The following is an 11,540-nucleotide window of genomic DNA, read 5'->3' on the forward strand; positions in this document are numbered from 1 at the left end:
CAGCTTCTCTTGCTGTCCCATAAATATTGTCCCTTTCCTTTATTGAATTGCTCCATCCTGGAAAGCATCCTGGTTGTTTTGTTTCTCAAAACAGCCACTGATGTAAGACTATGTCTGCAACTGACTTTCATTGGAGATCAGAGTCAATGGATGAGGTTGACATCACAGCAGAATAAGCAAACAAGTATTGAACATTATCTCTACTCTTAAAATTCCTTTGGCTATCCCACTACAAAGCACATCCAATTGGACGTTCTCTTTACAGACTCCTGTGTTATCTTATAAAAAGATACTCAAAAAAGAAATTAAAATACAGAGAAAATTAAAAGAAAAAGCTACTTTTCTGGCATACCATTTTTTTCTATACAGGGCTCCTCATGCAAACTTGTTAAAACTCTATGTAGATTCATTGTAGATGCTTTTACATTTAAAACTGGAGAAGGAAGTGGCAACCCACTTCAGTCCTCTTGCCTGGAAAATCCCATGGATGGAGGAGCCTGGTATGCTACAGTCCATGGGGTTGTGGAGTAGGACACAACTGAGCAACTTCACTTCACTCACTTCACTCACTTCTTACTTTATCATTGGAGAAGGAAATGGCAACCCACTCCAGTATTCTAGAGAATCCCATGGACAGAGGAGCATGGCGGGCCATGGTCAATGGGGTCACAGAGGATCGGACATGACTGAAGTGACTAAGCAGCGGCAGCACACTTAAAACATCTTAAGCATTTTTTTTTAATGTTATGTTTTTAATATCTGTACAATATCCATTGGTAAACAGACTATAATCAATTTAATGATTGATATTTAGCTCACATCTAACATTTTCCATTGAAAACAATACTCCACTAAATTTATGTTTATGTTAAATTAGTTCAATGTTTAAGTTTTTTTCTTTAGGATTCATCTTCAGAATGGAAATTAATAAACCCCAAAGTATGAACCTTTCTATGGCTTACATGATTTATTGGCAGTTGCTTCTGAAACAGTTATATTTTTCACATTATGATGTTTAAAACTTTACTACATCATCTTTCTTATCGTTTGATCTGAACCAAATATTTGCTGCTACCAAGGTTATTCAACTTGAGAATAACAGAGTTGACACAAAGTCTTTGAGTTTCTTATGAGGTCAGTGGGGGCTTCTGAATATCTTTCATCTTCCTTTGTTTGACTGGGATTGTCTGCTTTCTTGGTTGTTGACCAGTCACCTTCCAGGCTGTGTTTCCCTGGGGAAAAACAAAATTTTGCTTTTAAATGATGGTCTTTATAACATTTTTCTAACAGCAAATGTATACATGTTTACTGTAAAAAGATGGAAAGATGTAGAAAATAAGGAAGAAACACTTAATTGCTTGTAGTGTAAACAGCTATAATGATCTCTTAGCATTCATTACATTTCCCTCTGAATGTGTTAAGACGTACAGTGTCACACATTGTGGTCTCCACCACGTAACAACAAGGACCACATCTACAAACATCCTACAATCTTGAGTTTTTCAGATTCTCATACTATGGGACTTCCTCATGCCACTAAATACCTTTTGAAAATGCAAATTTGAAAAGCTTATCACATCTCACTGTATGGATATACAGTAATTTAGTTAACAGTTTAACTTCTTTTTTCTTTTATCATTTTGCATGGTCTTCTTGTATATTAAAAGATGTAATGAAGGTCCTTGGACATTAATCTTTTGTACAGAATTTTGATTATCACTTAAGGTTAAATTATTTGATGAATTCCTGAGCCAAAGTGTATGAGCATTTTTAAAGGCTTTCAGTACAGACATCCAAACTGCCCTTCAAAAGAATTATACCAATTTACTCTCCTTTTTCTTTTTATTTATTTATTTATTTTATTTTTTAAGTTTACAATATTGTATTGGTTTTGCCATATATCAACGTGAATCTGCCACTATGGAGAACAGTGTGGAGATTCCTTAAAAAGCTGGAAATAGAACTGCCTTATGACCCAGCAATCCCACTGCTGGGCATACACACTGAGGAGACCAGAAGGGAAAGAGACACGTGTACCCCAATGTTCATCGCAGCACTGTTTATAATAGCCAGGACATGGAAGCAACCTAGATGTCCATAGGCAGATGAATGGATCAGAAAGCTGTGGTACATATACACAATGGAGTATTACTCAGCCATTAAAAAGAATACATTTGAATCAGTTCTAATGAGGTGGATGAAACTGGAGCCTATTATACAGAGTGAAGTAAGCCAGAAAGAAAAACACCAATACAGTATACTAACGCATATATATGGAATTTAGAAAGATGGTAACAATAACCCTGTATACAAGACAGCAAAAGAGACACTGATGTATAGAACAGTCTTTTGGACTCTGTGGGAGAGGGAGAGGGTGGGATGATTTGGGAGAATGGCATTGAAACATGTATAATATCATATATGAAATGAGTCGCCAGTCCAGGTTCAATGTTCGATACTGGATGCTTGGGGCTAGTGCACTGGGACAACCCAGAGGGAGGGTATGGGGAGGGAGGAGGGAAGAGGGTTCAGGATGGGGAACACGTGTATACTCTCCTTTTTCTAAGCTGGATAACTGATGGCAATGATGGAAAGAGTAGGTAAAAGATTATAAGTAATTTAATATTTATTAATTTCCTACTATGACCATTTTGGAAGTACTTTATACCAAAAAACAAGCAAATATACAAAATATTCACAATGAATCAATAATTTTAACTGACTGCTCATGAGGTAACTTGAAATATTTTTTAAAAAGTAATAACAAAACTAGAGCAAAAGATGCTTCCTTATAAATGCTTTCTTTCATTTTGAAATCCATTAAGGACAGAGGGAACCTACAGTATATACTACTTTTTTCCAAGTGGTATCTAACATTATTTCATAAAATTATTCACAGAATGCTCATGCAATAAAGCTATCTTGATCTTCATGGACTAAATTATGATAGTTAATACAATCCATTGTATTAAGCATACCTTCAAAAAGCGTCGTGGTTCCAGCGGCATCTGGTGAGCTCTCACTAGCCCTTGAAAATCTGGAGGGGAGGGTGTAAATCTCCCACAGGGCTGTACCCACATCCACAGCAGGTCTCCAAGGTGAACAGCCTCTGGCATGTTGGAACGATACTTCCCAGGTAGCACTAGTGGTAAAGAACCACCGCCAATGCAGGAAACCTAAGAGACGCGGGTTCGATCCCTGAGTTGGGAAGATCCCCTAGAAGCGGGCACAGTATTCTTGCCTAAAGAATTCCATGGACAGTAACCTGGCAGATTACTACATAGGGTCACAAAAAGTTGGACATGAATTAAGCAACTGAGCACCCATGAGCATGCATACACACTCATATCTTCAAAATGTGTGAAATACTTTTAATACCTCTAGGATACAATTATATGTAAAAAACATGTATTTTAACAAAAAAAAAAAACACACTTTTAAAGAAATTGAAAGCAAGGAAACTATTATTTATACAGAGCAACACTGAATGGCATACTTGATTCAACCCAAATTCATTAGGCATGTAAGATATAGTCTCAATAATGTAGTTGATTCTACTGGGTTACAGTAAGTCAGAGAAATGGGCGGTCTGGTGTGACAAGACTGCACAAACAAAAGGCCCAACAATATAAACCCATAAGTCAAAAGAAATTAGTCAGATATGAAGAACAAGTAAAGAAGAAATTGGGTAGTTCACATAATTTTTAGTTCAAGGTAGCTAGTCAATCCAAATTGTCCAAGAATGAAGTATTTTTTATGCCACGTTTTATAATGCTAGCAAACATTCATTTTTACGTCTATCATTCTCCTCAGAGTAGTCCAGGTACCAATCTATCTACTATCTCTGAGGATGTCATGTCCTTCCTTTAGACATTAACACCTTCATTTCTCACTGAACAAAATATTACAGGTTAATGTAATTGCTGACAGAGGTCCATGTATTTGAGGCTATGCTCTTCCCAGTTGTTCATGTATGGATGTGAGAGTTGGACCGTAAAGAAGGCAGAATACCAAAGAATTAGTGCTTTCAAACTGTGCTGCTGGAAGAAGACTCTTGAGAGTCCCTTGGACTGCAAGGAAATCAAACCAGTCCATCCTAAAGGAAATCAACCTGAATATTCATTGGAAGGACTGACGCTAAAGCTGAAGCTCCAATACTTTGGTCACCTGATTTGAAGAGCTGACTGATTGGAAGGCCCTGATGCTGGGAAAGATGGAAGGCAGAAAGAGAAGAGGGCAACAGAGGATGAAATGGTCGGATGGCATCATTGATTCAATGGATATGAACTTGGGTGAACACCGGGAAATGGTGAGGGACAGGGAGGCCTGGTGTGCTGCCATTCACGGGGTCGCAAAGAGTCAGGTGTGACCGAGTGACTGAACAACAACAATCTTGCTCATAGCCTAGGTGGTTAATGTTTAGAGTGGTTAGGCATTATGTTCTACACTGTAACTTATATTCTTCACCTAAATTGTCTTATTGCAGATATCAATCTTGAAGCCAGATGGACAGTAGGCCAAATGTTTTCATCAATGACTGCAACTCACTTGATGAGCCTTTAAAGACTACCAATACATGGACTCCACCCTAGAGATTTAAGTGGTGAGAGGTGGGTATCTGAATCTGTATGTTTTTTTTTTTTTTTTAGGTTCCCTAGCTCACTTGTCAAATCTAATACGCAAGTGACTAAGAACTACTGGTTTAGACTAAAAGTGAATTTATAGACACATAAACGTAGGTAAAAAGGACAGTTATTTATGAATACGTTTGGATTAAGGATCTTTAAAAGCCTATTTGCTTGCTTTGAGGATAAATTTAAAATAATATTGTTTGTCATTAACATTATATTTGGATTCACGAGTTAAGACATACCCAATATAAAAATCAGTAATAACATCAGTAATAACAGGAATTCATGGACTGTCTACTAATGTGTAAAGTACCATACTGGATTACTTTATGAACTTTACTTAATCCTTATTACCCTCAGGTCAGTACAGTTCAGTCACTCAGCCATGTCCAACTCTTTGCAACCCCATGGACAGCAGCAGGCCAGGCCTCCCTATCTATCACCAACTCCCAGAGTCCACCCAAACCCATGTCCATTGAGTTGGTGATGCCATCCAACCATCTCATCCTCTGTCATCCCCTTCTCCTCCTGACCTCAATCTTTCCCGGCATCAGGGTCTTTTCAAATGAGTCAGCCCTTCACATCAGGTGGCCAAAGTATTGGAGTGTCAGCTTCAACATCAGTCCTTCCAATGAATATTCAGGACTGATTTCTTTTAGGATGGACTGGTTGGATCTCCTTGCAGTCCGAGGGACTCTCAAGAATCTTCTCCAGCGCCACAGTTCAAAAACATCAATTCTTTGGTGCTCAGCTTTCTTTATAGTCCAACGCTCACATCCATACATGACTACTGGAAAAAACATAGCCTTGACTAGACAAACCTTTGTTGGCAAAGACATGTCTCTGCTTTTTAATATGCTGCCTAGGTCGGTCATAACTTTTCTTCCAAGTAGTAAGCATCTTTTAATTTCATGGCTGCAGTCACCATCTGCAGTGATTTTGGAGCCCCCAAAAATAAAGTCTGACACTGTTTCCCCATCTATTTGCCATGAAATGATGGGACCAGATGCCATGATCTTAGTTTTCTGAATGTTGAGCTTTAAGCCAACTTTTTCACTCTGCTCTTTCACTTTCATCAAGAAGCTCTTTAGTTCTTCTTCACTTTGTGCCAAAGGGTGGTGTCATCTGCATATCTGAGGTTATTGATATTTCTCTTGGCATTCTTGATTTCTGCTTGTGCTTCATCCAGCCCAGCGTTTCTCATGATGTACTCTACGTATAACTTAAATAAGCAGGGTGACAATATACAGCATTGACATATGCCTTTTCCTATTTGGAACCAGTCTGTTGTTCCATGTCCAGTTCTAACTGTTGCTTCCTGACCTGCATACAGATTTCTCAATAAGCAGTTGAGGTGGTCTGATATTCCCATCTCTTGAAGAATTTTCAACAGTTTATTGTGATCCACACAGTCAAAGGCTTTAGCATAGTCAGTAAAGCAGAAATAGATGTTTTCCTGGAACTATTTTGCTTTTTCAATGATCCAGCGGATGTTGGCAATTTGATCTCTGGTTTCTCTGCCTTTTCTAAAACAAGCTTTAACATCTAGAAGTTCACGGTTCACATATTGCTGAAGCTTGCCTTGGAGAATTTTGAGCATTCCTTTACTAGTGTGTGAGATGAGTGTAATTGTGTGGTAGTTTGAGCATTCTTTGGCATTGCCTTTCTTTGGGATTGGAAGGAAAACTGACCTTTTCCAGTTCTGTGGCCACTGCTGAGTTTTCCAAATTTGTTGGCATATTGAGTACAGCACTTTAAGCACCACCTTTGGGTTTTGAAGTAGCTCAACTGGAATTCCATCACCTCCACTAGCTTTGTTTATAGTGATGCTTTCTAAGGGTAACTTGACTTCATATCCCAGGATGTCTGGTTCTAGGTGAGTGATCAACCATCATGATTAGCTTGGTCGTGAAGATCTTTTTTGTACAGTTCTATGTATTCTTGCCACCTCTTTTTAGTATCTTCTGCTTCTGTTATGTCCATATTATTTCTGTCTTTTATTGAGCCCATCTTTGCATGAAATGTTCCCTTGGTATCTCTAGTTTTCTTGAAGAGATCTCTAGTCTCCCATGCTATTGTTTTCCTCTATTTCTTTGCACTGATCACTGAGGAAGGCTTTCTTATCTCTCCTTGCTATTCTTTGGATCTCTGCATTCAAATGGGTATATCTTTCCTTTTCCCCTTTGTTTTTGCTTCTCTTCTTTTCACAGCCATTTGTAAGGCCTCCTCAGACAGCCATTTTTCTTTTTTGCATTTCTTTTTCTTGGGGATGGTCTTTTTTTTTAATTCATTTTTTTATTTTTAAACTTTACAATATTGTATTAGTTTTGCCCAACATCGAAATGAATCCACCACAGTTATACCCGTGCTCCCCATCCTGAACCCTCCTCCCTCCTCCCTCCCCATACCCTCCCTCTGGGTCGTCCCAGTGCACCAGCCCCAAGCATCCAGCCCTGTCCACTGTACAATGTCACGAACCTACATCCATAGTTCATCAGGCACTCTGTCTATCAGATCTATAGTCCCTTAAATCTATTTCTCACTTCCACTGTATAATCATAAGGGATTTGATTTAGGTCATACCTGAATGGTCTAGTGGTTTTCCCTACTTTCTTCAATTTAAGTCTGAATTTGGCAATAAGGAGTTCATGATCTGAGCCACAGTCAGCTCCCAGTCTTGTTTTTGCTGACTGTATAGAGCTTCTCCATCTTTGGATGGAAAGAATACAATCAATCTGATTTCAGTACTGACCATCTGGTGATGTCCATGTGTAGAGTCTTCTCTTGTGTTGTTGGAAGAGTGTGTTTGCTATGACCAGTGCATTCTCTTGGCAAATCTCTGTTAGCCTTTGCCCTGCTTCATTTTGTACTCCAAGGCCAAGTTTGCCTGTTACTCCAGGTGTTTCTTGACTTCCTATTTTTGCATTCCAGTCTCCTATAATGAAAAGGACATCTTTTTTGCATGTTAGTTCTAGAAGGTCTTGTAGGTCTTCATAGAACCATTCAACTTCAGCTTCTTCAGCATTACTGGTCAGGGGATAGACTTGGATTAGCGTGACATTGAATCATTTGCCTTGGAAATGAACAGAGGTCATTCTGTCATTTTGCGATTGCATCCAAGTACTGCATTTCAGACTCTTTTGTTGCCCATGATGGCTACTCCATTTCTTCTAAGGGATTTTTGCCCTCAGTAGTAGATACAATAGTCAGTTAAATTCACCCATTCCAGTCCATTTTAGTTCACTGATTCCTAAAATGTCAACATTCACTCAGATGTAAGCTATCACATCTATTTCACATATTAGGAATCTGAGACTCAAGAGAGGTTAAACAATTTATACTAAGTGAAACCAAAACAGGTTATAAAGCAAATCATAAGGAACATCATTCCCAATCTCCTCCTACTTTTCAATTCTACTTTAATTTCTTTAAAAAAGATCCAGCTTTATATCTACTGGTTATGAAATCAAGTCCACACATTTCAGTGTGGGAACTGTCCTCAACTAATTAATACAAAAATGTGTCTGCATTTTGGCTTCAAAAAGATATCAATAATGGGAAAACATTTAAGAGAACATTCAAAAAATTGTATTAATTATTTTCTCCCCTTCTTAGAAGGCTTGAATCCAAAACGAGATGTTTCTGAAGAGCAGTGGGAACAGAGAGCTATTCAAAGCCATAAACACACTTCAGAGTAATGGTTTACAGGACTTAAGGGACCCAAAGCAGTAGAACCATTTACCATCAAGTGATACACAAAATTTGCTCAAAAATAAAATTGTTTCAATTCATTTCAGTTCAGTTGTTCTGTCACGTCCGACTCTTTGTGACGCATGGACTGCAGCATGCCAGGCTTCACTGTCCATCACCAACTCCCGAAGCTTGCTCAATCTCATGTCCATTGATATGGTGATGCCATCCAACCATCTCATCCTCTCATCCCCTTCTCATCCCACCATCAGTCTTTCCCAGCATCAGGGTCTTTTCCAATGAGTCAGTTCTTCGCACCACATGGCCAAAGTACTGGAGTTTCAGCTTCAGCATCAGTCATTCCAAAGAATATTCAGGACTGGTTTCCTTTAGGATTGACTGCTTTGATTTCCTTGCAGTCGAAGAAACTCTTAAGAGTCTTCTCCAACACCACAGTTCAAAAGCATCAATTTTTTGGTGCTCAGCTTTCTTTATGGTCCAACTCTCACATCCATACATGACCACTGGAAAAACCATAGCTTTGACTAGATGAACATTTGTTGACAAAGTAAAAGTGAAAGTGAAGTTGCTCACTTGTGTCTGACTCTTTGCGACCTTATGGACTGTAGCCTACCAGGTTTCTCTGTCCATGGGATTTTCCAGGCAAGAGTACCAGAGTGGGTTGCCTTTTCCTTCTCCAGGGGATCTTCCAGACCAAGGGATCAAACCCAGATCTCCTGCATTGTAGGCAGACACTTTACCCTCTTTTCTATGTTGATCATAACTTTTCTTCCAAGGAGCAAGTGTCTTTTAACTTCATGGCTGCAGTCACCATATGCAGTGATTTTTAAACCCAAGAAAGTAAAGTCTATCATTTTTCCCCATCTATATGCCATGAAGTGATGGGACCAGATGCTGACATTTTTTTTTTTGAATGTTGAGTTTTAAGCCAGCTTTTACACTCTCCTCTTTCACTTTCATCAAGAGGCTCTTCAGTTCCTCATCGCTTTCTGCCATAATGGTGACATCATGTCAGAATCTGATGTTATTGATATTTGTCCCAACAATCTTGATTCCAGCTTGTCTTTCATCCAGCCCAGCACTTTACATAATGTATTCTGCATATAAGTTAAATAAGCAGGGTGACAATATACAGCCTTGACATACTCCTTTCTCAATTTAGAACCAGTCTGTTGCTCCATGTCCAGTTCTAGCTGTTGCTTCTTGACCTGCATACAGATCTCAGGAGGTAGGTAATGTGGTCTGCTATTCCCATCTCTTTAAGGATTTTTCAGTTTGTTGTGATCCACACAGTCAAAGGCTTTGGCATAGTCAGTAAAGCAGAAGTAGATGTTTTTCTGAAACTCTCTTGCTTTTTTGATGATCCAGTGCATGTTGGCAATTTGATCTATGGTTGATTCCTCTGCCTTTTCTAAAACAAGCTTGAACATATGGAAGTTCATGGTTCACATATTGTATAAGCCTGGCTTGGAGAAATTTGAGCATTCCTTTACTAGCGTGTGAGATGAGTGCAATTGTGCGGTAGTTTGAGCATTCTTTGGCATTGCCTTTCTTTGGGACTGACCTTTTCCAGTCCTGTGGCCACTGCTGTGTTTTCCAAATTTGCTGGTATGTTTAGTGCAGCACTTTCAAAGCCTCATCTTTTAGGATTTGAAATAGCTCAACTGGAATTCCATCACCTCCTCTAACTTTGTCCACAGTGATGCTTCCTAAGGCTCACTTGACTTCACATTCCAGGATGTCTGGCTCTAGGTGAGTGATCACATCGTCATGGTTATCTGGGTCATGAACATCTCTTTGTACAGTTCTGTGTATTCTTGCCACCTCTTCTCAATATCTTCTGCTTCTGTTAGGTCCATACCATTCCTGTCCTTTATTGTGCCAATTGTTGCACAATAAATTCCCTTGGTATCTCTTATTTTCTTAAAGAGATCTCTAGTCTTTCCCATTCTGTTGTTTTTCTCTATTTCTTTGCACTGATCACTGAGGAAGGCTTTCTTATCTCTCCTTGCTATTCTTTGGAACTCTGCATTCAAATGGATAAATCTTTCCTTTTCTCCTTTGCTTTTCACTTCTCTTCTTTTCTCTGCTATTTTTAAGGCCTCTTCAGACAACCATTTTGCCTTTTTGCATTTCTCTTTCTTGGGGATGGTTTTGATCACTGTCTCATATACAGTTTCACAAAGCTCTGTCCGTAATTCTTTAGGCACTCTGTCTGTCAGATCTAATCCCTTGATCTATTTGTCAGTTCCAGTGTGCAATCCTAAGGGATTTGATTTAGGTCATACCTGAATGGGGTAGAGGTTTTCCCTATTTTCTTCAATTTAAGTCTTATTTTGGCAATAAGGGGTTCATGATCTGAGCCACAGTCAGGTCCCAGTCTTGTTTTTGCTGACTGTATAGAGATTTTCCATCTTTGGCTGCAAAGAATATAATCAATCTGATTTTGGTGTTGACCATCTGATGATGTCCAGGTGTAGAGTCTTCTCTTGTGTTGTTGGAAGACCTTCTTGCAAAACTCTGTTAGCCTTTGCCCTGCTTCATTTTGTACTCCAAGGCCAAGTTTGCCTGTTACTCCAGGTATCTCTTGACTTCCTACTTTTGTATCCCAGTTTCCTATAATGAAAAGGACATCTTTTTTGCATGTTAGTTCTAGAAGGTCTTGTAGGTCTTCATAGAACCATTCAACTTCAGTTTTCAGCGTTACTGGTTGGGGCATAGACTTGGATTACTGTGATATTGAATGGTTTGCCTTAGAAATGAACACCAATCATTCTGTTGTTTTTGAGATTGCATCCAAGTACTGCATTTCAGACTCTCTTGTTGACTATGATGGCTACTCCATTTCTTCTAAGGGATTCTTGCCCACAGTAGTAGAGATAACGGTCATCTGAGTTAAATTCACCCATTCCAGTCCATTTTAGTTCACTGATTCCTAAAATGTCAATGTTCACTCTGCCATCTCCTGTTTGACCACTTCAAGTTTACCTTGATCCATGGACCTAACATTCCAGGTTCCTATGCAACATTGCTCTTTCCAGCACGGGACTTTACTTCCATTACCAGTCATACCCACAACTGGGTGTTGTTTTTGCTTTGTCTCTGTCTCTTTGTTCTTTCTGGAGTTATTTCTCCACTCTTCTCCAGTGGCATATTGGGCACTTACTGACCTGGGAAGTTCATCTTTCAGTGTCCTAT

Source organism: Bos grunniens, chromosome 4 (genome assembly GCF_055505025.1).
Source record: "Bos grunniens cultivar Pamir isolate PY7600 chromosome 4, Bosgru_T2T1.0, whole genome shotgun sequence".
NCBI lineage: Eukaryota > Metazoa > Chordata > Mammalia > Artiodactyla > Bovidae > Bos > Bos grunniens.